The sequence below is a fragment of the Budorcas taxicolor genome, chromosome 2 (assembly GCF_023091745.1).
Source record: "Budorcas taxicolor isolate Tak-1 chromosome 2, Takin1.1, whole genome shotgun sequence".
NCBI lineage: Eukaryota > Metazoa > Chordata > Mammalia > Artiodactyla > Bovidae > Budorcas > Budorcas taxicolor.
This window is the reverse complement of record NC_068911.1, coordinates 134141-159752: the sequence shown is the minus strand read 5'-3', so window position 1 is coordinate 159752 and position 25612 is coordinate 134141.

The following is a 25612-nucleotide window of genomic DNA, read 5'->3' as shown; positions in this document are numbered from 1 at the left end:
TTTCGCGGGGAAGCAAGCCTCCTTGGAAGGGTCGGGGGAGCCAAGCCCCTTGCAGCTGCAATCCCTGCTTTTGCGGAGCCGAGTGCGCCTCCAGTACGGCAGAGCTCCAGCTCTGCTCAGAGGCCGGATCTTGTCAAGTTCCTTTTGCGAGGCTGCTCTGCCCTCGGCGAGACTTGCCCAGGCTTGTCTCGCTGCTAGCCTTCCTGCCCAGGAAGGAGCAGGCTGTGCGATGCTGGGAGAGGCCACTGGCGCCTTCCTGGCCTCAGCTCCGCTCCTGCCTTCCCTTGCAGCCAGGCCCCAGGCGTCCTTGGGGACGGCTTTGGGGTCGGTGGCTCGCAACCTGCCAAGCGCTCCAGCAGTGAGGGCTCTATTAGAGGAAGGGGAGGGCAAGTGCAGGGCTCCTCCAGCGGTTGCTTGGCCGCCCAGACTCAGCGCCGCACCGAGAGCACAAGGCTCCCAGGTCCCCTGGCTGTGGTCTGCAGCCCCACACACCCGGAGGCTGACTCCGTGGGCCCCCAGAAGTTGCCTGACAGACGTCATTTCCCTAGCGCTCTCCTGCCCAGGAGAGAAGTGTGCAGGTGGTTGGGGCCTGCCCCTGCGTGTCTGGGCTCCCGCCCACAGCCCCAGGTCAGGCGAAGCAGCCCCTGAGCCAAGACCTGCAGGAAGCGCGGGGCGCCCCCTCCTGGAAGCCTAGTGCACAGCATGCTGGCAGCCAGCCTCCTCGGGGGAAGAGGAGGCAGCCCAGCTGCGTGTGGCTGCAATCCCGTCTTGGGCGGTGCCCAGGGCGCCTCCAGTACGGCAGAGCTCCTGCTCTGCTCAGAGGCCCGATGTGGCAGAGTTGCTGGTGTGAGGCTGCTCTGCCCTGGGCGAGCCTGGCCCAGACTTGCCTCGCGTCTAGGCTTCCTGACCAGGAAGGAGCAGGCTGCGCGAGACTGGGAGACGCTACAGGCGCCTTCCTGGCCTCAGCTCCACTCCTGCCTTGCCTTTGCACATAGTCCCCAGGCGTCCTTGCAGTGGGTTTAGGGGCCGGTGTGTTGCACACTGCCAAGGGCTCTGGCAGTGAGAGCTCTGTCCTAGGGGAGGGAATGGCAACTGCAGGGCTCCTCCAGCGGTTGCTTTGCCGCCCAGACTCAGCGCCCCTCGGAGAGCACAAGGCTCCCAGGTCCCCTGGCTGTGGTCTGCAGCCCCACACACCCGGAGGCTGACTCCGTGGGCACCGAGAAGTTGCCTGACAGACGTCATTTCCCTAGCGCTCTCCTCCCCAGCAGAGACGTGTGCAGGTGGTTGGGGCCTGCCCCTGCGTGTCTGGGCTCCCGCCCACAGCCCCAGCTCAGGCGAAGCCGCCCCTGATTCAAGACCTGCAGGAAGCGCGGGGCGCCCCCGCCTGGAAGCCTAGTGCACAGCATGCTGGCAGCGAGCCTCCTCGGGGGAAGAGGAGGCAGCCCAGCTGCGTGTGGCTGCAATCCCGTCTTGGGCGGAGCTCAGTGCGCCTCTAGGATGGCAGAGCTCCAGCTCTGCTCAGAGCCCCGATGTGGCAGAGTTGCTGGCGTGAGGCTGCTCTGCCCTGGGCGAGCCTGGCCCACACTTGCCTCGCGTCTAGGCTTCCTGACCAGGAAGGAGCAGGCTGCGCGAGACTGGGAGACGCTACAGGCGCCTTCCTGGCCTCAGCTCCACTCCTGCCTTGCCTTTGCACATAGTCCCCAGGCGTCTTTGCAGTTGGTTTAGGGGCCGGTGTGTTGCACACTGCCAAGGGCTCCAGCAGTGAGAGCTCTGTCCTAGGGAAGGGAATGGCAACTGCAGGGCTCCTCCAGCGGTTGCTTGGCCGCCCAGACTCAGCACAGCACGCAGAGCACCAGGCTCCCAGGGCCCCTGGCTGGGGTCTGCAGCCCCACACACCCAGAGGCTGACTCCGTGAGCGCCCAGAAGGTGCCTGACAGACGTCATTTCCCGAGTGCTCTCCTCCCCAGCAGAGACGTGTGCAGGAGGTTGGGGCCTGCCCCTGCGTGTCTGGGCTCCCGCCCACAGCCCCAGCTCAGGGGAAGCGGCCCCTGAGCCACGACCTGCAGGAGGCGCGGGGCGTCCCTGCCTTGTAGCCACGTGCACAGTTCACGGGGAAGCGAGCCTTCTTGGAAGAGTCGGGGGAGCCAAGCCGCTTGCAGCTGCAATCCCTGCCTTTGCGGAGCCAGGGCGCCTCCAGTTCGGCAGAGCTCCAGCTCTGCTCAGAGGCCGGATCTTGTCAAGTTCCTTGCGTGAGGCTGCTCTGCCCTGGGCGAGAGTTGCCCAGGCTTGCCTCGCTGCTAGCCTTCCTGCCCAGGAAGGAGCAGGCTGTGCGATGCTGGGAGAGGCCACTGGCGCCTTCCTGGCCTCAGCTCCGCTCCTGCCTTGCCTTTGCAGCCAGGCCCCAGGCGTCCTTGGTGAACGGCTTTCGGGTCGGTGCCTTGCACCCTGCCAAGCGCTCCAGCAGTGAGGGCTCTATTAGCGGAAGGGGAGGGCAAGTGCAGGGCTCCTCAAGCGGTTGCTTGGCCGCCCAGACTCAGCGCCGCACCGAGAGCACAAGGCTCCCAGGTCCCCTGGCTGTGGTCTGCAGCCCCACACACCCGGAGGCTGACTCCGTGGGCACCCAGAAGTTGCCTGACAGACGTCATTTCCCTAGCGCTCTCCTCCCCAGCAGAGACGTGTGCAGGTGGTTGGGGCCTGCCCCTGAGTGTCTGGGCTCCCTCCCACAGCCCCAGCTCAGGCGAAGCAGCCCCTGAGCCAAGACCTGCAGGAAGCGCGGGGCGCCCCCTCCTGGAAGCCTAGTGCACAGCATGCTGGCAGCGAGCCTCCTCGGGGGAAGAGGAGGAAGCGCAGCTGCTTGTGGCTGCAATCCCTTTGGCGGAGCCCAGGGCGCCTCCAGTACGGCCGAGCTCCAGCTCTGCTCAGAGGCCCGATGTGGCAGAGTTGCTGGCGTGAGGCTGCTCTGCCCTGGGCGAGCCTGGCCCAGCCTTGCCTCGCGTCTAGGCTTCCTGACCAGGAAGGAGCAGGCTGCGCGAGACTGGGAGACGCTACAGGCGCCTTCCTGGCCTCAGCTCCACTCCTGCCTTGCCTTTGCACATAGTCCCCAGGCGTCCTTGCAGTGGGTTTAGGGGCCGGTGTGTTGCACACTGCCAAGGGCTCCAGCAGTGAGAGCTCTGTCCTAGGTAAGGGAATGGCAACTGCAGGGCTCCTCCAGCGGTTGCTTTGCCGCCCAGACTCAGCGCCCCTCGGAGAGCACAAGGCTCCCAGGTCCCCTGGCTGTGGTCTGCAGCCCCACACACCCGGAGGCTGACTCCGTGGGCACCGAGAAGTTGCCTGACAGACGTCATTTCCCTAGCGCTCTCCTCCCCAGCAGAGACGTGTGCAGGTGGTTGGGGCCTGCCCCTGCGTGTCTGGGCTCCCGCCCACAGCCCCAGCTCAGGCGAAGCCGCCCCTGATTCAAGACCTGCAGGAAGCGCGGGGCGCCCCCGCCTGGAAGCCTAGTGCACAGCATGTTGGCAGCGAGCCTCCTCGGGGGAAGAGGAGGCAGCCCAGCTGCGTGTGGCTGCAATCCCGTCTTGGGCGGAGCTCAGTGCGCCTCTAGGATGGCAGAGCTCCAGCTCTGCTCAGAGCCCCGATGTGGCAGAGTTGCTGGCGTGAGGCTGCTCTGCCCTTGTCGAGCCTGGCCCACACTTGCCTCGCGTCTAGGCTTCGTGACCAGGAAGGAGCAGGCTGCGCGAGACTGGGAGACGCTACAGGCGCCTTCCTGGCCTCAGCTCCACTCCTGCCTTGCCTTTGCACATAGTCCCCAGGCGTCTTTGCAGTTGGTTTAGGGGCCGGTGTTTTGCACACTGCCAAGGGCTCCAGCAGTGAGAGCTCTGTCCTAGGGAAGGGAATGGCAACTGCAGGGCTCCTCCAGCGGTTGCTTGGCCGCCCAGACTCAGCACAGCACGCAGAGCACCAGGCTCCCAGGGCCCCTGGCTGGGGTCTGCAGCCCCACACACCCAGAGGCTGACTCCGTGAGCGCCCAGAAGGTGCCTGACAGACGTCATTTCCCGAGTGCTCTCCTCCCCAGCAGAGACGTGTGCAGGAGGTTGGGGCCTGCCCCTGCGTGTCTGGGCTCCCGCCCACAGCCCCAGCTCAGGGGAAGCGGCCCCTGAGCCACGACCTGCAGGAGGCGCGGGGCGTCCCTGCCTTGTAGCCACGTGCACAGTTCACGGGGAAGCGAGCCTTCTTGGAAGAGTCGGGGGAGCCAAGCCGCTTGCAGCTGCAATCCCTGCCTTTGCGGAGCCAGTGCGCCTCCAGTTCGGCAGAGCTCCAGCTCTGCTCAGAGGCCGGATCTTGTCAAGTTCCTTGCGTGAGGCTGCTCTGCCCTGGGCGAGACTTGCCCAGGCTTGCCTCGCTGCTAGCCTTCCTGCCCAGGAAGGAGCAGGCTGTGCGATGCTGGGAGAGGCCACTGGCGCCTTCCTGGCCTCAGCTCCGCTCCTGCCTTGCCTTTGCAGCCAGGCCCCAGGCGTCCTTGGTGAACGGCTTTCCGGTCGGTGCCTTGCACCCTGCCAAGCGCTCCAGCAGTGAGGGCTCTATTAGAGGAAGGGGAGGTCAAGTGCAGGGCTCCTCCAGCGGTTGCTTGGCCGCCCAGACTCAGCGCCGCACCGAGAGCACAAGGCTCCCAGGTCCCCTGGCTGTGGTCTGCAGCCCCACACACCCGGAGGCTGACTCCGTGGGCACCCAGAAGTTGCCTGACAGACGTCATTTCCCTAGCGCTCTCCTCCCCAGCAGAGACGTGTGCAGGTGGTTGGGGCCTGCCCCTGAGTGTCTGGGCTCCCTCCCACAGCCCCAGCTCAGGCGAAGCAGCCCCTGAGCCAAGACTTGCAGGAAGCGCGGGGCGCCCCCTCCTGGAAGCCTAGTGCACAGCATGCTGGCAGCGAGCCTCCTCGGGGGAAGAGGAGGAAGCGCAGCTGCTTGTGGCTGCAATCCCTTTGGCGGAGCCCAGGGCGCCTCCAGTACGGCCGAGCTCCAGCTCTGCTCAGAGGCCCAATGTGGCAGAGTTGCTGGCGTGAGGCTGCTCTGCCCTGGGCGAGCCTGGCCCAGCCTTGCCTCGCGTCTAGGCTTCCTGACCAGGAAGGAGCAGGCTGCGCGAGACTGGGAGACGCTACAGGCGCCTTCCTGGCCTCAGCTCCACTCCTGCCTTGCCTTTGCACATAGTCCCCAGGCGTCCTTGCAGTGGGTTTAGGGGCCGGTGTGTTGCACACTGCCAAGGGCTCCAGCAGTGAGAGCTCTGTCCTAGGGAAGGGAATGGCAACTGCAGGGCTCCTCCAGCGGTTGCTTTGCCGCCCAGACTCAGCGCCCCTCGGAGAGCACAAGGCTCCCAGGTCCCCTGGCTGTGGTCTGCAGCCCCACACACCCGGAGGCTGACTCCGTGGGCACCGAGAAGTTGCCTGACAGACGTCATTTCCCTAGCGCTCTCCTCCCCAGCAGAGACGTGTGCAGGTGGTTGGGGCCTGCCCCTGCGTGTCTGGGCTCCCGCCCACAGCCCCAGCTCAGGCGAAGCCGCCCCTGATTCAAGACCTGCAGGAAGCGCGGGGCGCCCCCGCCTGGAAGCCTAGTGCACAGCATGTTGGCAGCGAGCCTCCTCGGGGGAAGAGGAGGCAGCCCAGCTGCGTGTGGCTGCAATCCCGTCTTGGGCGGAGCTCAGTGCGCCTCTAGGATGGCAGAGCTCCAGCTCTGCTCAGAGCCCCGATGTGGCAGAGTTGCTGGCGTGAGGCTGCTCTGCCCTGGGCGAGCCTGGCCCACACTTGCCTCGCGTCTAGGCTTCGTGACCAGGAAGGAGCAGGCTGCGCGAGACTGGGAGACGCTACAGGCGCCTTCCTGGCCTCAGCTCCACTCCTGCCTTGCCTTTGCACATAGTCCCCAGGCGTCTTTGCAGTTGGTTTAGGGGCCGGTGTTTTGCACACTGCCAAGGGCTCCAGCAGTGAGAGCTCTGTCCTAGGGAAGGGAATGGCAACTGCAGGGCTCCTCCAGCGGTTGCTTGGCCGCCCAGACTCAGCACAGCACGCAGAGCACCAGGCTCCCAGGGCCCCTGGCTGGGGTCTGCAGCCCCACACACCCAGAGGCTGACTCCGTGAGCGCCCAGAAGGTGCCTGACAGACGTCATTTCCCGAGTGCTCTCCTCCCCAGCAGAGACGTGTGCAGGAGGTTGGGGCCTGTCCCTGCGTGTCTGGGCTCCCGCCCACAGCCCCAGCTCAGAGGAAGCGGCCCCTGAGCCAAGACCTGCAGGAGGCGCGGGGCGTCCCTGCCTGGAATCCACGTGCACAGTTCGCGGGGAAGCGAGCCTCCTTGGAAGAGTCGGGGGAGCCAAGCCGCTTGCAGCTGCAATCTCTGCTTTTGCGGAGCCGAGTGCGCCTCCAGTACAGCAGAGCTCCAGCTCTGCTCAGAGGCTGGATCTTGTCAAGTTCCTTTTGCGAGGCTGCTCTGCCCTCGGCAAGACTTGCCCATGCTTGCCTCGCTGCTAGCCTTCCTGCCCAGGAAGGAGCAGGCTGTGCGATGCTGGGAGAGGCCACTGGCGCCTTCCTGGCCTCAGCTCCGCTCCTGCCTTGCCTTTGCAGCCAGGCCCCAGGCGTCCTTGGGGACGGCTTTGGGGTCGGTGGCTTGCACCCTGCCAAGCGCTCCAGCAGTGAGGGCTCTATTAGAGGAAGGGGAGGTCAAGTGCAGGGCTCCTCCAGCGGTTGCTTGGCCGCCCAGACTCAGCGCCGCACGGAGAGCACAAGGCTCCCAGGTCCCCTGGCTGTGGTCTGCAGCCCCACACACCCGGAGGCTGACTCCGTGGGCACCCAGAAGTTGCCTGACAGACGTCATTTCCCTAGCGCTCTCCTCCCCAGCAGAGACGTGTGCAGGTGGTTGGGGCCTGCCCCTGCGTTTCTGGGCTCTCTCCCACAGCCCCAGCTTAGGCGAAGCAGCCCCTGAGCCAAGACCTGCAGGAAGCGCGGGGCAACCCCTCCTGGAAGCCTAGTGCACAGCATGCTGGCAGCGAGCCTCCTCAGGGGAAGAGGAGGAAGCCCAGCTGCGTGTGGCAGCAATACCGTCTTGGGCGGAGCCCAGTGCGCCTCCAGGACGGCAGAGCTCCAGCTCTGCTCAGACGCCCGATGTGGCAGAGTTGCTGGTGTGAGGCTGCTCTGCCCTTGGCGAGCCTGGCCCAGACTTGCCTCGCTGCTAGCATTCCTGCCCAGGAAGGAGCAGGCTGTGCGATGCTGGGAGAGGCCACTGGCGCCTTCCTGGACTCAGCTCCACTCCTGCCTTGCCTTTGCAGCCAGGCCCCAGGCGTCCTTGAGGACGGCTTTGGGGTCGGTGCCTTGCACCCTGCCAAGCACTCCAGCAGTGAGGTCTCTATTAGAGGAAGGGGAGGTCAAGTGCAGGGCTCCTCCAGCGGTTGCTTGGCTGCCCAGACTCAGCGCCGCACCGAGAGCACAAGGCTCCCAGGTCCCCTGGCTGTGGTTTGCTGCCCCACACACCCGGAGGCTGACTCCGTGGGCACCCAGAAGTTGCCTGACCAACGTCATTTCCCTAGCGCTCTCCTTCCCAGCAGAAACGTGTGCAGGTGGTTTGGGCCTGCCCCTGCGTGTCTGGGCTCCCGCCCACAGCCCCAGCTCAGGCGAAGCCGCCCCTGATTCAAGACCTGCAGGAAGCGCGGGGCGCCCCCGCCTGGAAGCGTAGTGCACAGCATGCGGGCAGCTAGCCTCCTCGGGGGAATAGGAGGCAGCCCAGCTTCTTGTGGCTGCACTCACCTCTTGGGCGGTTCCCAGGGAGCCTCCAGTACGGCAGAGCTCCTGCTCTGCTCAGAGGCCCGATGTGGCAGAGTTGCTGGCGTGAGGCTGCTCTGCCCTGGCCGAGCACGGCCCAGACTTGCCTCGCGTCTAGGCTTCCTGACCAGGAAGGAGCAGGCTGCGCGAGACTGGGAGACGCTACAGGCGCCTTCCTGGCCTCAGCTCCACTCCTGCCTTGCCTTTGCACATAGTCCCCAGGCGTCCTTGCAGTGGGTTTAGGGGCCGGTGTGTTGCACACTGCCAAGGGCTCCAGCAGTGAGAGCTCTGTCCTAGGGAAGGGAATGGCAACTGCAGTGCTCCTCCAGCGGTTGCTTTGCCGCCCAGACTCAGCGCCCCTCGGAGAGCACAAGGCTCCCAGGTCCCCTGGCTGTGGTCTGCAGCCCCACACACCCGGAGGCTGACTCCGTGGGCACCGAGAAGTTGCCTGACAGACGTCATTTCCCTAGCGCTCTCCTCCCCAGCAGAGACGTGTGCAGGTGGTTGGGGCCTGCCCCTGCGTGTCTGGGCTCCCGCCCACAGCCCCAGCTCAGGCGAAGCCGCCCCTGATTCAAGACCTGCAGGAAGCGCGGGGCGCCCCCGCCTGGAAGCCTAGTGCACAGCATGCTGGCAGCGAGCCTCCTCGGGGGAAGAGGAGGCAGCCCAGCTGCGTGTGGCTGCAATCCCGTCTTGGGTGGAGCTCAGTGCGCCTCTAGGATGGCAGAGCTCCAGCTCTGCTCAGAGGCCCGATGTGGCAGAGTTGCTGGCGTGAGGCTGCTCTGCCCTGGGCGAGCCTGTCCCACACTTGCCTCGCGTCTAGGCTTCCTGACCAGGAAGGAGCAGGCTGCGCGAGACTGGGAGACGCTACAGGCGCCTTCCTGGCCTCAGCTCCACTCCTGCCTTGCCTTTGCACATAGTCCCCAGGCGTCTTTGCAGTTGGTTTAGGGGCCGGTGTGTTGCACACTGCCAAGGGCTCCAGCAGTGAGAGCTCTGTCCTAGGGAAGGGAATGGCAACTGCAGGGCTCCTCCAGCGGTTGCTTGGCCGCCCAGACTCAGCACAGCACGCAGAGCACCTGGCTCCCAGGGCCCCTGGCTGGGGTCTGCAGCCCCACACACACAGAGGCTGACTCCGTGAGCGCCCAGAAGGTGCCTGACAGACGTCATTTCCCGAGTGCTCTCCTCCCCAGCAGACACGTGTGCAGGAGGTTGGGGTTGTCCCTGCGTGTCTGGGCTCCCGCCCACAGCCCCAGCTCAGAGGAAGCGGCCTCTGAGCCAAGACCTGCAGGAGGCGTGGGGCGTCCCTGCCTGGAAGCCACGTGCACAGTTCGCGGGGAAGCGAGCCTCCTTGGAAGAGTCGGGGGAGCCAAGCCGCTTGCAGCTGCAATCCCTGCTTTTGCGGAGCCGAGTGCGCCTCCAGTACGGCGGAGCTCCAGGTCTGCTCAGAGGCTGGATCTTGTCAAGTTCCTTTTGCGAAGCTGCTCTGCCCTCGGCGAGACTTGCCCATGCTTGCCTCGCTGCTAGACTTCCTGCCCAGGAAGGAGCAGTCTGTGCGATGCTGGGAGAGGCCACTGGCGCCTTCCTGGCCTCAGCTCCGCTCCTGCCTTGCCTTTGCAGCCAGGCCCCAGGCGTCCTTGGGGACGGCTTTGGGGTCGGTGGCTTGCACCCTGCCAAGCGCTCCAGCAGTGAGGGCTCTATTAGAGGAAGGGGAGGTCAAGTGCAGGGCTCCTCCAGCGGTTGCTTGGCCGCCCAGACTCAGCGCCGCACCGAGAGCACAAGGCTCCCAGGTCCCCTGGCTGTGGTTTGCAGCCCCACACACCCGGAGGCTGACTCCGTGGGCACCCAGAAGTTGCCTAACGAACGTCATTTCCCTAGTGCTCTCCTCCCCAGCAGAGACGTGTGCAGGTGGTTTGGGCCTGCCTCTGCGTGTCTGGGCTCCCGCCCACAGCCCCAGCTCAGGCGAAGCCGCCCCTGATTCAAGACCTGCAGGAAGCACGGGGCGCCCCCGCCTGGAAGCGTAGTGCACAGCATGCGGGCAGCTCGCCTCCTCGGGGGAATAGGAGGCAGCCCAGCTTCTTGGGGCTGAACTCACCTCTTGGGCGTTGCCCATGGCGCCTCCAGTACGGCAGAGCTCCTGTTCTGCTCAGAGGCCCGATGTGGCAGAGTTGCTGGCATGAGGCTGCTCTGCCCTGTGCGAGCCTGGCCCAGACTTGCCTCAGGTCTAGGCTTCCTGACCAGGAAGGAGCAGGCTGCGCGAGACTGGGAGATGCTACAGGCGCCTCCCTGGCCTCAGCTCCACTCCTGCCTTGCCTTTGCAACTAGTCCCCAGGCGTCCTTGCAGTGGGTTTAGGGGCCGGTGTGTTGCACACTGCCAAGGGCTCCAGCAGTGAGAGCTCTGTCCTAGGGAAGGGAATGGCAACTGCAGGGCTCCTCCAGCGGTTGCTTGGCCGCCCAGACTCAGCACAGCACGGAGTGCACCAGGCTCCCAGGGCCCCTGGCTGGGGTCTGCAGCCCCACACACCCAGAGGCTGACTCCGTGAGCGCCCAGAAGGTGCCTGACAGACGTCATTTCCCGAGTGCTCTCCTCCCCAGCAGAGACGTGTGCAGGAGGTTGGGGCCTGCCCCTGCGTGTCTGGGCTCCCGCCCACAGCCCCAGCTCAGGCGAAGCAGCCCCTGAGCCAAGACCTGCAGGAAGCGCGGGGCGCCCCCTCCTGGAAGCCTAGTGCACAGCATGCTAGCAGCCAGCCTCCTCGGGGGAAGAGGAGGCAGCGAGCTGCGTGTGGCTGCAATCCCTTCTTGGGCGGAGCCCAGTGCGCCTCCAGGACGGCAGAGCTCCAGCTCTGCTCAGAGGCCCGATGTGGCAGAGTTGCTGGCGTGAGGCTGCTCTGCCCTTGGCGAGCCTGGCCCAGACTTGCCTCGCTGCTAGCATTCCTGCCCAGGAAGGAGCAGGCTGTGCGATGCTGGGAGAGGCCACTGGCGCCTTCCTGGACTCAGCTCCACTCCTGCCTTGCCTTTGCAGCCAGGCCCCAGGCGTCCTTGAGGACGGCTTTGGGGTCGGTGCCTTGCACCCTGCCAAGCACTCCAGCAGTGAGGGCTCTATTAGAGGAAGGGGAGGTCAAGTGCAGGGCTCCTCCAGCGGTTGCTTGGCTGCCCAGACTCAGCGCCGCACCGAGAGCACAAGGCTCCCAGGTCCCCTGGCTGTGGTTTGCAGCCCCACACACCCGGAGGCTGACTCCGTGGGCACTCAGAAGTTGCCTGACCAACGTCATTTCCCTAGCGCTCTCCTCCCCAGCAGAAACGTGTGCAGGTGGTTTGGGCCAACCCCTGCGTGTCTGGGCTCCCACCCACAGCCCCAGCTCAGGCGAAGCCGCCCCTGATTCAAGACCTGCAGGAAACACGGGGCGCCCCCGCCTGGAAGCGTAGTGCACAGCATGCGGGCAGCTAGCCTCCTCGGGGGAATAGGAGGCACCCCAGCTTCTTGTGGCTGCACTCACTTCTTGGGCGTTTCCCAGGGAGCCTCCAGTACGGCAGAGCTCCTGCTCTGCTCAGAGGCCCGATGTGGCAGAGTTGCTGGCGTGAGGCTGCTCTGCCCTGGCCGAGCACGGCCCAGACTTGCCTCGCGTCTAGGCTTCCTGACCAGGAAGGAGCAGGCTGCGCGAGACTGGGAGACGCTACAGGCGCCTTCCTGGCCTCAGCTCCACTCCTGCCTTGCCTTTGCACATAGTCCCCAGGCGTCCTTGCAGTGGGTTATGGGCCGGTGTGTTGCACACTGCCAAGGGCTCCAGCAGTGAGAGCTCAGTCCTAGGGAAGGGAATGGCAACTGCAGGGCTCCTCCAGCGGTTGCTTGGCCGCCCAGACTCAGCACAGCACTCAGAGCACCAGGCTCCCAGGGCCCCTGGCTGGGGTCTGCAGCCCCACACACCCAGAGGATGACTCCGTGTGCGCGCAGAAGGTGCCTGACAGTCGTCATTTCCCGAGTGCTCTCCTCCCCAGCAGAGACGTGTGCAGGAGGTTGGGGCCTGCCCCTGCGTGTCTGGGCTCCCGCCCACAGCCCCAGCTCAGGGGAAGCGGCCCCTGAGCCAAGACCTGCAGGAGGCGTGGGGCGTCCCTGCCTGGAAGACACGTGCACAGTTCGCGGGGAAGCGAGCCTCCTTGGTAGAGTTGGGGGATCCAAGCCGCTTGCAGCTGCAATCCCTGCTTTTGCGGAGCCGAGTGCGCCTCCAGTACGGCAGAGCTCCAGCTCTGCTCAGAGGCTGGATCTTGTCAAGTTCCTTTTGCGAGGCTGCTCTGCCCTGGGTGAGACTTGTCCAGGCTTGCCTCGCTGCTAGCCTTCCTGCCCATGAAGGAGCAGGCTGTGCGATGCTGGGAGAGGCCACTGGCGCCTTCCTGGCCTCAGCTCCGCTCCTGCCTTGCCTTTGCAGCCAGGCCCCAGGCGTCCTTGGGGACGGCTTTGGGGTCGGTGCCTTCACCCTGCCAGGCGCTCCAGCAGTGAGGGCTCTATTAGAGGAAGGGGAGGGCAAGTGCAGGGCTCCTCCCGCGCTTGCTTGGCCGGCCAGACTCAGCGCCGCACGGAGAGCACAAGGCTCCCATGTCCCCTGGCTGTGGTCTGCAGCCCCACACACCCGGAGGCTGACTCCGTGGGCACCCAGAAGTTGCCTGACAGACGTCATTTTCCTAGCGCTCTCCTCCACAGCAGAGACGTGTGTAGGTGGTTGGGGCCTGCCCCTGCGTGTCTGGGCTCCCGCCCACAGCCCCAGCTCAGGCGAAGCAGCCCCTGAGCCAAGACCTGCAGGAAGCGCGGAGCGCCCCCTCCTGGAAGCCTAGTGCACAGCATGCTGGCAGGGAGAGTCCTCGGGGGAAGAGGAGTCAGCCCATCTGCGTGTGGCAGCAATCCCTTGGGCGGAGCCCAGTGCGCCTCCAGTACGGCAGAGCTCCAGCTTTGCTTAGAGGCCGGATCTGGCAGAGTTGCTGGCGTGAGGCTGCGCTGCCCTGGGAGAGCCTTACCCATACTTGCCTAACGTCTAGGATTCCTGACCAGGAAGGAGCAGGCTGCGCGAGACTGGGAGACGCTACAGGCGCCTTCCTTGCCTCAGGTCCACTCCTGCCTTGCCTTTGCACATAGTCCCCAGGCGTCCTTGCAGTGGGTTTAGGGGCCGGTGTGTTGCACACTGCCAAGGGCTCCAGCAGTGAGAGCTCTGTCATAGGGAAGGGAATGGCAACTGCAGGGCTTCTCCAGCGGTTGCTTGGCCGCCCAGACTCAGCACAGCACGGAGAGCACCATGCTCCCATGCCCCTGGCTGGGGTCTGCAGGACCACACACCCGGAGGCTGACTCCGTGAGCACCCAGAAGGTGCCTGACAGACGTCATTTCCCGAGTGCTCTCCTCCCCAGCAGAGACGTGTGCAGGAGGTTGGGGCCTGCCCCTGCGTGTCTGGGCCCCCACACACAGCCCCAGCTCATGCGACGCAGCCCCTGAGCCAAGACCTGCAGGAAGCGAGGGTCGCCCCCTCCGGGAAGCCAAGTGAACAGCATGCGGGCAGCGAGCCTCCTCGGGGAAGAGGAGGAAGCCCAGCTGCTTGTGGCTGCAATCCCTTTGGCGGAGCCCAGGGCGCCTCCAGTACGGCTGAGCTCCAGCTCTGCTCCGAGGCCCGATGTGGCAGAGTTGCTGGCGTGAGGCTGCTCTGCCCTGGGCGAGCCTGGCCCAGACTTGCCTCAGGTCTAGGCTTCCTGACCAGGAAGGAGCAGGCTGCGCGAGACGGGGAGATGCTACAGGCGCCTCCCTGGCCTCAGAACCACTCCTGCCTTGCCTTTGCACCTAGTCCCCAGGCGTCCTTGCAGTGGGTTTAGGGGCCGGTGTGTTGCACACTGCCAAGGGCTCCAGCAGTGAGAGCTCTGTCCTAGGGAAGGGAATGGCAACTGCAGGGCTTCTCCAGCGGTTGCTTGGCCGCCCAGACTCAGCACAGCACGGAGTGCACCAGGCTCCCAGGTCCCCTGGCCGGGGTCTGCAGCCCCACACACCCAGAGGCTGACTCCGTGAGCGCCCAGAAGGTGCCTGACAGATGTCATTTCCCGAGTGCTCTCCTCCCCAGCAGAGACGTGTGCAGGAGGTTGGGGCCTGTCCCTGCGTGTCTGGGCTCCCGCCCACAGCCCCAGCTCAGCCGAAGCAGCCCCTGAGCCAAGACCTGCAGGAAGCGCGGGGCGCTCCCTCCTGGAAGCCTAGTGCACAGCATGCTAGCAGCCAGCCTCCTCGGGGGAAGAGGAGGCAGCGAGCTGTGTGTGGCTGCAATCCCGTCTTGGGCGGAGCCCAGTGCGCCTCCAGGACGGCACAGCTCCAGCTCTGCTCAGAGGCCCGATGTGGCAGAGTTGCTGGTGTGAGGCTGCTCTGCCCTGGGCGAGCCTGGCCCAGACTTGCCTCGCTGCTAGCATTCCTGCCCAGGAAGGAGCAGGCTGTGCGATGCTGGGAGAGGCAACTGGCGCCTTCCTGGACTCAGCTCCACTCCTGCCTTGCCTTTGCAGCCAGGCCCCAGGCGTCCTTGAGGACGGCTTTGGGGTCGGTGCCTTGCACCCTACCAACCACTCCAGCAGTGAGGGCTCTATTAGAGGAAGGGGAGGTCAAGTGCAGGGCTCCTCCAGCGGTTGCTTGGCTGCCCAGACTCAGCGCCGCACCGAGAGCACAAGGCTCCCAGGTCCCCTGGCTGTGGTTTGCAGCCCCACACACCCGGAGGCTGACTCCGTGGGCACTCAGAAGTTGCCTGACCAACGTCATTTCCCTAGTGCTCTCCTCCCCAGCAGAGACGTGTGCAGGTGGTTTGGGCCTGCCTCTGCGTGTCTGGGCTCCCGCCCACAGCCCCAGCTCAGGCGAAGCCGCCCCTGATTCAAGACCTGCAGGAAGCACGGGGCGCCCCCGCCTGGAAGCGTAGTGCACAGCATGCGGGCAGCTCGCCTCCTCGGGGGAATAGGAGGCAGCCCAGCTTCTTGGGGCTGAACTCACCTCTTGGGCGTTGCCCATGGCGCCTCCAGTACGGCAGAGCTCCTGTTCTGCTCAGAGGCCCGATGTGGCAGAGTTGCTGGCATGAGGCTGCTCTGCCCTGTGCGAGCCTGGCCCAGACTTGCCTCAGGTCTAGGCTTCCTGACCAGGAAGGAGCAGGCTGCGCGAGACTGGGAGATGCTACAGGCGCCTCCCTGGCCTCAGCTCCACTCCTGCCTTGCCTTTGCAACTAGTCCCCAGGCGTCCTTGCAGTGGGTTTAGGGGCCGGTGTGTTGCACACTGCCAAGGGCTCCAGCAGTGAGAGCTCTGTCCTAGGGAAGGGAATGGCAACTGCAGGGCTCCTCCAGCGGTTGCTTGGCCGCCCAGACTCAGCACAGCACGGAGTGCACCAGGCTCCCAGGGCCCCTGGCTGGGGTCTGCAGCCCCACACACCCAGAGGCTGACTCCGTGAGCGCCCAGAAGGTGCCTGACAGACGTCATTTCCCGAGTGCTCTCCTCCCCAGCAGAGACGTGTGCAGGAGGTTGGGGCCTGCCCCTGCGTGTCTGGGCTCCCGCCCACAGCCCCAGCTCAGGCGAAGCAGCCCCTGAGCCAAGACCTGCAGGAAGCGCGGGGCGCCCCCTCCTGGAAGCCTAGTGCACAGCATGCTAGCAGCCAGCCTCCTCGGGGGAAGAGGAGGCAGCGAGCTGCGTGTGGCTGCAATCCCTTCTTGGGCGGAGCCCAGTGCGCCTCCAGGACGGCAGAGCTCCAGCTCTGCTCAGAGGCCCGATGTGGCAGAGTTGCTGGCGTGAGGCTGCTCTGCCCTTGGCGAGCCTGGCCCAGACTTGCCTCGCTGCTAGCATTCCTGCCCAGGAAGGAGCAGGCTGTGCGATGCTGGGAGAGGCCACTGGCGCCTTCCTGGACTCAGCTCCACTCCTGCCTTGCCTTTGCAGCCAGGCCCCAGGCGTCCTTGAGTACGGCTTTGGGGTCGGTGCCTTGCACCCTGCCAAGCACTCCAGCAGTGAGGGCTCTATTAGAGGAAGGGGAGGTCAAGTGCAGGGCTCCTCCAGCGGTTGCTTGGCTGCCCAGACTCAGCGCCGCACCGAGAGCACAAGGCTCCCAGGTCCCCTGGCTGTGGTTTGCAGCCCCACACACCCGGAGGCTGACTCTGTGGGCACTCAGAAGTTGCCTGACCAACGTCATTTCCCTAGCGCTCTCCTCCCCAGCAGAAACGTGTGCAGGTGGTTTGGGCCAACCCCTGCGTGTCTGGGCTCCCACCCACAGCCCCAGCTCAGGCGAAGCCGCCCCTGATTCAAGACCTGCAGGAAACACGGGGCGCCCCCGCCTGGAAGCGTAGTGCACAGCATGCGGGCAGCTAGCCTCCTCGGGGGAATAGGAGGCACCCCAGCTTCTTGTGGCTGCACTCACTTCTTGGGCGTTTCCCAGGGAGCCTCCAGTACGGCAGAGCTCCTGCTCTGCTCAGAGGCCCGATGTGGCAGAGTTGCTGGCGTGAGGCTGCTCTGCCCTGGCCGAGCACGGCCCAGACTTGCCTCGCGTCTAGGCTTCCTGACCAGGAAGGAGCAGGCTGCGCGAGACTGGGAGACGCTACAGGCGCCTTCCTGGCCTCAGCTCCACTCCTGCCTTGCCTTTGCACATAGTCCCCAGGCGTCCTTGCAGTGGGTTATGGGCCGGTGTGTTGCACACTGCCAAGGGCTCCAGCAGTGAGAGCTCAGTCCTAGGGAAGGGAATGGCAACTGCAGGGCTCCTCCAGCGGTTGCTTGGCCGCCCAGACTCAGCACAGCACTCAGAGCACCAGGCTCCCAGGGCCCCTGGCTGGGGTCTGCAGCCCCACACACCCAGAGGATGACTCCGTGTGCGCGCAGAAGGTGCCTGACAGTCGTCATTTCCCGAGTGCTCTCCTCCCCAGCAGAGACGTGTGCAGGAGGTTGGGGCCTGCCCCTGCGTGTCTGGGCTCCCGCCCACAGCCCCAGCTCAGGGGAAGCGGCCCCTGAGCCAAGACCTGCAGGAGGCGTGGGGCGTCCCTGCCTGGAAGACACGTGCACAGTTCGCGGGGAAGCGAGCCTCCTTGGTAGAGTTGGGGGATCCAAGCCGCTTGCAGCTGCAATCCCTGCTTTTGCGGAGCCGAGTGCGCCTCCAGTACGGCAGAGCTCCAGCTCTGCTCAGAGGCTGGATCTTGTCAAGTTCCTTTTGCGAGGCTGCTCTGCCCTGGGTGAGACTTGTCCAGGCTTGCCTCGCTGCTAGCCTTCCTGCCCATGAAGGAGCAGGCTGTGCGATGCTGGGAGAGGCCACTGGCGCCTTCCTGGCCTCAGCTCCGCTCCTGCCTTGCCTTTGCAGCCAGGCCCCAGGCGTCCTTGGGGACGGCTTTGGGGTCGGTGCCTTCACCCTGCCAGGCGCTCCAGCAGTGAGGGCTCTATTAGAGGAAGGGGAGGGCAAGTGCAGGGCTCCTCCCGCGCTTGCTTGGCCGGCCAGACTCAGCGCCGCACGGAGAGCACAAGGCTCCCATGTCCCCTGGCTGTGGTCTGCAGCCCCACACACCCGGAGGCTGACTCCGTGGGCACCCAGAAGTTGCCTGACAGACGTCATTTTCCTAGCGCTCTCCTCCACAGCAGAGACGTGTGTAGGTGGTTGGGGCCTGCCCCTGCGTGTCTGGGCTCCCGCCCACAGCCCCAGCTCAGGCGAAGCAGCCCCTGAGCCAAGACCTGCAGGAAGCGCGGAGCGCCCCCTCCTGGAAGCCTAGTGCACAGCATGCTGGCAGGGAGAGTCCTCGGGGGAAGAGGAGTCAGCCCATCTGCGTGTGGCAGCAATCCCTTGGGCGGAGCCCAGTGCGCCTCCAGTACGGCAGAGCTCCAGCTTTGCTTAGAGGCCGGATCTGGCAGAGTTGCTGGCGTGAGGCTGCGCTGCCCTGGGAGAGCCTTACCCATACTTGCCTAACGTCTAGGATTCCTGACCAGGAAGGAGCAGGCTGCGCGAGACTGGGAGACGCTACAGGCGCCTTCCTTGCCTCAGGTCCACTCCTGCCTTGCCTTTGCACATAGTCCCCAGGCGTCCTTGCAGTGGGTTTAGGGGCCGGTGTGTTGCACACTGCCAAGGGCTCCAGCAGTGAGAGCTCTGTCATAGGGAAGGGAATGGCAACTGCAGGGCTTCTCCAGCGGTTGCTTGGCCGCCCAGACTCAGCACAGCACGGAGAGCACCAGGCTCCCATGCCCCTGGCTGGGGTCTGCAGGACCACACACCCGGAGGCTGACTCCGTGAGCACCCAGAAGGTGCCTGACAGACGTCATTTCCCGAGTGCTCTCCTCCCCAGCAGAGACGTGTGCAGGAGGTTGGGGCCTGCCCCTGCGTGTCTGGGCCCCCGCACACAGCCCCAGCTCATGCGACGCAGCCCCTGAGCCAAGACCTGCAGGAAGCGAGGGTCGCCCCCTCCGGGAAGCCAAGTGAACAGCATGCGGGCAGCGAGCCTCCTCGGGGAAGAGGAGGAAGCCCAGCTGCTTGTGGCTGCAATCCCTTTGGCGGAGCCCAGGGCGCCTCCAGTACGGCTGAGCTCCAGCTCTGCTCCGAGGCCCGATGTGGCAGAGTTGCTGGCGTGAGGCTGCTCTGCCCTGGGCGAGCCTGGCCCAGACTTGCCTCAGGTCTAGGCTTCCTGACCAGGAAGGAGCAGGCTGCGCGAGACGGGGAGATGCTACAGGCGCCTCCCTGGCCTCAGAACCACTCCTGCCTTGCCTTTGCACCTAGTCCCCAGGCGTCCTTGCAGTGGGTTTAGGGGCCGGTGTGTTGCACACTGCCAAGGGCTCCAGCAGTGAGAGCTCTGTCCTAGGGAAGGGAATGGCAACTGCAGGGCTTCTCCAGCGGTTGCTTGGCCGCCCAGACTCAGCACAGCACGGAGTGCACCAGGCTCCCAGGTCCCCTGGCTGGGGTCTGCAGCCCCACACACCCAGAGGCTGACTCCGTGAGCGCCCAGAAGGTGCCTGACAGATGTCATTTCCCGAGTGCTCTCCTCCCCAGCAGAGACGTGTGCAGGAGGTTGGGGCCTGCCCCTGCGTGTCTGGGCTCCCGCCCACAGCCCCAGCTCAGCCGAAGCAGCCCCTGAGCCAAGACCTGCAGGAAGCGCGGGGCGCTCCCTCCTGGAAGCCTAGTGCACAGCATGCTAGCAGCCAGCCTCCTCGGGGGAAGAGGAGGCAGCGAGCTGTGTGTGGCTGCAATCCCGTCTTGGGCGGAGCCCAGTGCGCCTCCAGGACGGCACAGCTCCAGCTGTGCTCAGAGGCCCGATGTGGCAGAGTTGCTGGTGTGAGGCTGCTCTGCCCTGGGCGAGCCTGGCCCAGACTTGCCTCGCTGCTAGCATTCCTGCCCAGGAAGGAGCAGGCTGTGCGATGCTGGGAGAGGCAACTGGCGCCTTCCTGGACTCAGCTCCACTCCTGCCTTGCCTTTGAGGCCAGGCCCCAGGCGTCCTTGAGGACGGCTTTGGGGTCGGTGCCTTGCACCCTACCAACCACTCCAGCAGTGAGGGCTCTATTAGAGGAAGGGGAGGTCAAGTGCAGGGCTCCTCCAGCGGTTGCTTGGCTGCCCAGACTCAGCGCCGCACCGAGAGCACAAGGCTCCCAGGTCCCCTGGCTGTGGTTTGCAGCCCCACACACCCGGAGGCTGACTCCGTGGGCACTCAGAAGTTGCCTGACCAACGTCATTTCCCTAGCGCTCTCCTCCCCAGCAGAAACGTGTGCAGGTGGTTTGGGCCTCCCCCTGCGTGTCTGGGATCCCGCCCACAGCCCCAGCTCAGGCGAAGCCGCCCCTGATTCAAGACCTGCAGGAAGCACGGGGCGCCCCCGCCTGGAAGCGTAGTGCACAGCATGCGGGCAGCTAGCCTCCTCGGGGGAATAGGAGGCAGCCCAGCTTCTTGTGGCTGCACTCACCTCTTGGGCGGTTCCCAGGGAGCCTCCAGTACGGCAGAGCTCCTGCTCTGCTCAGAGGCCCGATGTGGCAGAGTTGCTGGCGTGAGGCTGCTCTGCCCTGGCCGAGAATGGCCCAGACTTGCCTCGCGCCTAGGCTTCCTGACCAGGAAGGAGCAGGCTGCGCGAGACTGGGAGACGCTACAGGCGCCTTCCTGGCCTCAGCTCCACTCCTGCCTTGCCTTTGCACATAGTCCCCAGGCGTCCTTGCAGTGGGTTATGGGCCGGTGTGTTGCACACTGCCAAGGGCTCCAGCAGTGAGAGCTCAGTCCTAGGGAAGGGAATGGCAACTGCAGGGCTTCTCCAACGGTTGCTTGGCCGCCCAGACTCAGCACAGCATGCAGAGCACCAGGCTCCCAGGCCCCTGGCTGGGGTCTGCAGGACCACACACCCGGAGGCTGACTCCGTGAGCACCCAGAAGGTGCCTGACAGACGTCATTTCCCGAGTGCTCTCCTCCCCAGCAGAGACGTGTGCAGGAGGTTGGGGCCTGCCCCTGCATGTCTGGGCTCCCGCACATAGCCCCAGCTCAGGCGAAGCAGCCCCTGAGCCAAGACCTGCAGGAAGCGCGGGGCGACCCCTCCGGGAAGCCTAGTGAACAGCATGCGAGCAGCGAGCCTCCTCGGGGAAGAGGAGGAAGCCCAGCTGCTTGTGGCTGCAATCCCTTTGGCGGAGCCCAGGGCGCCTCCAGTACGGCCGAGCTCCAGCTCTGCTCCGAGGCCCGATGTGGCAGAGTTGCTGGCGTGAGGCTGCTCTGCCCTGGCCGAGCCTGGCCCAGACTTGCCTCGCGTCTAGGCTTCCTGACCAGGAAGGAGCAGGCTGCGCGAGACTGGAAGACGCTACAGGCGCCTTCCTGGCCTCAGCTCCGCTCCTGCCTTGCCTTTGCAGCCAGGCCCCAGGCGTCCTTGGGGACCGCTTTGGTGTCGGTGGCTTGCACCCTGCCAAGCGCTCCAGCAGTGAGGGCTCTATTAGAGGAAGGGGAGGGCAAGTGCAGGGCTCCTCCAGCGGTTGCTTGGCCGCCCAGACTCAGCGCCGCACGGAGAGCACAAGGCTCCCAGGTCCCCTGGCTGTGGTCTGCAGCCCCACACACCCGGAGGCTGACTCCGTGGGCACCGAGAAGTTGCCTGACAGACGTCATTTCCCTAGCGCTCTCCTCCCCAGCAGAGACGTGTGCAGGTGGTTGGGGCCTGCCCTGCGTGTCTGGGCTCCCTCCCACAGCCCCAGCTCAGGCGAAGCAGCCCCTGAGCCAAGACCTGCAGGAAGCGCGGGGCAACCCCTCCTGGAAGCCTAGTGCACAGCATGCTGGCAGCGAGCCTCCTCAGGGGAAGAGGAGGCAGCCCAGCTGCGTGTGGCAGCAATACCGTCTTGGGCGGAGCCCAGTGCGCCTCCAGGACGGCAGAGGTCCAGCTCTGCTCAGAGGCCCGATGTGGCAGAGTTGCTGGCGTGAGGCTGCTCTGCCCTGGGCGAGCCTGGCCCAGACTTGCCTAGCTGCTAGCATTCCTGCCTAGGAAGGAGCAGGCTGTGCGATGCTGGGAGAGGCCACTGGCGCCTTCCTGGCCTCAGCTCCGCTCCTGCCTTGCCTTTGCAGCCAGGCCCCAGGCGTCCTTAGGGACGGCTTTGGGGTCGGTGCCTTGCACCCTGCCAAGCACTCCAGCAGTGAGGGCTCTATTAGAGGAAGGGGAGGTCAAGTGCAGGGCTCCTCCAGCGGTTGCTTGGCCGCCCAGACTCAGCGCCGCACCGAGAGCACAAGGCTCCCAGGTCCCCTGGCTGTGGTTTGCAGCTCCACACACCCGGAGGCTGACTCCGTGGGCACCCAGAAGTTGCCTAACCAACGTCATTTCCCTAGTGCTCTCCTCCCCAGCAGAGACGTGTGCAGGTGGTTTGGGCCTGTCTCTGCCTGTCTGGGCTCCTGCCCACAGCCCCAGCTCAGGCTAAGCCGCCCCTGATTCAAGACCTGCAGGAAGCGCGGGGCGCCCCCGCCAGGAAGCGTAGTGCACAGCATGTGGGCAGCTAGCCTCCTCGGGGGAATAGGAGGCAGCCCAGCTTCTTGTGGCTGAACTCACCTCTTGGGCGTTGCCCATGTCGCCTCCAGTACGGCAGAGCTCCTGCTCTGCTCAGAGGCCCGATGTGGCAGAGTTGCTGGCATGAGGCTGCTCTGCTCTGGGCGAGCCTGGCCCAGACTTGCCTCAGGTCTAGGCTTCCTGACCAGGAAGGAGCAGGCTGCTTGACACTGGGAGATGCTACAGGCGCCTTCCTGGCCTCAGCTCCACTCCTGCCTTGCCTTTGCACCTAGTCCCCAGGCGTCCTTGCAGTGGGTTTAGGGGCCGGTGTGTTGCACACTGCCAAGGGCTCCAGCAGTGAGAGCTCTGTCCTAGGGAAGGGAATGGCAACGGCAGGGCTCCTCCAGCGGTTGCTTGGCCGCCCAGACTCAGCACAGCACGGAGTGCACCAGGCTCCCAGGGCCCCTGGCTGGGGTGTGCAGCCCCACACACCCAGAGGCTTACTCCGTGAGCGCCCAGAAGGTGCCTGACAGACGTCATTTCCCGAGTGCTCTCCTCCCCAGCAGAGACGTGTGCAGGAGGTTGGGGCCTGCCCCTGCGTGTCTGGGCTCCCGCCCACAGCCCCAGCTCAGGCGAAGCAGCCCCTGAGCCAAGACCTGCAGGAAGCGCGGGGCGCCCCCTCCTGGAAGCCTAGTGCACAGCATGCTAGCAGCCAGCCTCCTCGGGGGAAGAGGAGGCAGCCAGCTGCCTGTGGCTGCAATCCCGTCTTGGGCGGAGCCCAGTGCGCCTACAGGACGGCAGAGCTCCAGCTCTGCTCAGAGGCCCGATGTGGCAGAGTTGCTGGCGTGAGGCTGCTCTGCCCTGGGCGAGCCTGGCCCAGACTTGCCTAGCTGCTAGCATTCCTGCCTAGGAAGGAGCAGGCTGTGCGATGCTGGGAGAGGCCACTGGCGCCTTCCTGGCCTCAGCTCCGCTCCTGCCTTGCCTTTGCAGCCAGGCCCCAGGCGTCCTTAGGGACGGCTTTGGGGTCGGTGCCTTGCACCCTGCCAAGCACTCCAGCAGTGAGGGCTCTATTAGAGGAAGGGGAGGTCAAGTGCAGGGCTCCTCCAGCGGTTGCTTGGCCGCCCAGACTCAGCGCCGCACCGAGAGCACAAGGCTCCCAGGTCCCCTGGCTGTGGTTTGCAGCTCCACACACCCGGAGGCTGACTCCGTGGGCACCCAGAAGTTGCCTAACCAACGTCATTTCCCTAGTGCTCTCCTCCCCAGCAGAGACGTGTGCAGGTGGTTTGGGCCTGTCTCTGCCTGTCTGGGCTCCTGCCCACAGCCCCAGCTCAGGCTAAGCCGCCCCTGATTCAAGACCTGCAGGAAGCGCGGGGCGCCCCCGCCAGGAAGCGTAGTGCACAGCATGTGGGCAGCTAGCCTCCTCGGGGGAATAGGAGGCAGCCCAGCTTCTTGTGGCTGAACTCACCTCTTGGGCGTTGCCCATGTCGCCTCCAGTACGGCAGAGCTCCTGCTCTGCTCAGAGGCCCGATGTGGCAGAGTTGCTGGCATGAGGCTGCTCTGCTCTGGGCGAGCCTGGCCCAGACTTGCCTCAGGTCTAGGCTTCCTGACCAGGAAGGAGCAGGCTGCTTGACACTGGGAGATGCTACAGGCGCCTTCCTGGCCTCAGCTCCACTCCTGCCTTGCCTTTGCACCTAGTCCCCAGGCGTCCTTGCAGTGGGTTTAGGGGCCGGTGTGTTGCACACTGCCAAGGGCTCCAGCAGTGAGAGCTCTGTCCTAGGGAAGGGAATGGCAACGGCAGGGCTCCTCCAGCGGTTGCTTGGCCGCCCAGACTCAGCACAGCACGGAGTGCACCAGGCTCCCAGGGCCCCTGGCTGGGGTGTGCAGCCCCACACACCCAGAGGCTTACTCCGTGAGCGCCCAGAAGGTGCCTGACAGACGTCATTTCCCGAGTGCTCTCCTCCCCAGCAGAGACGTGTGCAGGAGGTTGGGGCCTGCCCCTGCGTGTCTGGGCTCCCGCCCACAGCCCCAGCTCAGGCGAAGCAGCCCCTGAGCCAAGACCTGCAGGAAGCGCGGGGCGCCCCCTCCTGGAAGCCTAGTGCACAGCATGCTAGCAGCCAGCCTCCTCGGGGGAAGAGGAGGCAGCCAGCTGCCTGTGGCTGCAATCCCGTCTTGGGCGGAGCCCAGTGCGCCTACAGGACGGCAGAGCTCCAGCTCTGCTCAGAGGCCCGATGTGGCAGAGTTGCTGGCGTGAGGCTGCTCTGCCCTGGGCGAGCCTGGCCCAGACTTGCCTCGCTGCTAGCATTCCTGCCCAGGAAGGAGCAGGCTGTGCGATGCTGGGAGAGGCCACTGGCGCCTTCCTGGACTCAGCTCCACTCCTGCCTTGCCTTTGCAGCCAGGCCCCAGGCGTCCTTGAGTACGGCTTTGGGGTCGGTGCCTTGCACCCTGCCAAGCACTCCAGCAGTGAGGGCTCTATTAGAGGAAGGGGAGGTCAAGTGCAGGGCTCCTCCAGCGGTTGCTTGGCTGCCCAGACTCAGCGCCGCACCGAGAGCACAAGGCTCCCAGGTCCCCTGGCTGTGGTTTGCAGCCCCACACACCCGGAGGCTGACTCCGTGGGCACTCAGAAGTTGCCTGACCGACGTCATTTCCCTAGCGCTCTCCACCCCAGCAGAAACGTATGCAGGTGGTTTGGGTCTGCCCCTGGGTGTCTGGGCTCCCGCCCACAGCCCCAGCTCAGGCGAAGCCGCCCCTGATTCAAAACCTGCAGGAAGCGAGGGGCGCCCCCGCCTGGAAGCGTAGTGCACAGCATGCGGGCAGCTAGCCTCCTCGGGGGAATAGGAGGCAGCCCAGCTTCTTGTGGCTGCACTCACCTCTTGGGCGGTTCCCAGGGAGCCTCCAGTACGGCAGAGCTCCTGCTCTGCTCAGAGGCCCGATGTGGCAGAGTTGCTGGCGTGAGGCTGCTCTGCCCTGGCCGAGCATGGCCCAGACTTGCCTCGCGTCTAGGCTTCCTGACCAGGAAGGAGCAGGCTGCGCGAGACTGGGAGACACTACAGGCGCCTTCCTGGCCTCAGCTCCACTCCTGCCTTGCCTTTGCACATAGTCCCCAGGCGTCCTTGCAGTGGGTTTAGGGGCCGGTGTGTTGCACACTGCCAAGGGCTCCAGCAGTGAGAGCTCAGTCCTAGGGAAGGGAATGGAAACTGCAGGGCTCCTCCAGCGGTTGCTTGGCCGCCCAGACTCAGTACAGCACGCAGAGCACCAGGCTCCCAGGGCCCCTGGCTGGGGTCTGCAGCCCCACACACCCAGAGGATGACTCCGTGTGCGCGCAGAAGGTGCCTGACAGACGTCATTTCCCGAGTGCTCTCCTCCCCAGCAGAGACGTGTGCAGGAGGTTGGGGCCTGCCCCTGCGTGTTTCGGCTCCCGCCCACAGCCCCAGCTCAGGGGAAGCGGCCCCTGAGCCAAGAACTGCAGGAGGCGTGGGGCGTCCCTGCCTGGAAGACACGTGCACAGTTCGCGGGGAAGCGAGCCTCCTTGGTAGAGCTGGGGGATCCAAGCCGCTTGCAGCGGCAATCCCTGCTTTTGCGGAGCCGAGTGCGCCTCCAGTACGGCAGAGCTCCAGCTCTGCTCAGAGGCCGGATCTTGTCAAGTTCCTTTTGCGAGGCTGCTCTGCCCTGGGTGAGACTTGCCCATGCTTGCCTCGCTGCTAGCCTTCCTGCCCAGGAAGGAGCAGGCTGTGCGATGCTGGGAGAGGCCACTGGCGCCTTCCTGGCCTCAGCTCTGCTCCTGCCTTGCCTTTGCAGCCAGGCCCCAGGCGTCCTTGGGGACGGCTTTGACGTCGGTGCCTTCACCCTGCCAGGCGCTCCAGCAGTGAGGGCTCTATTAGAGGAATGGGAGGGCAAGTGCAGG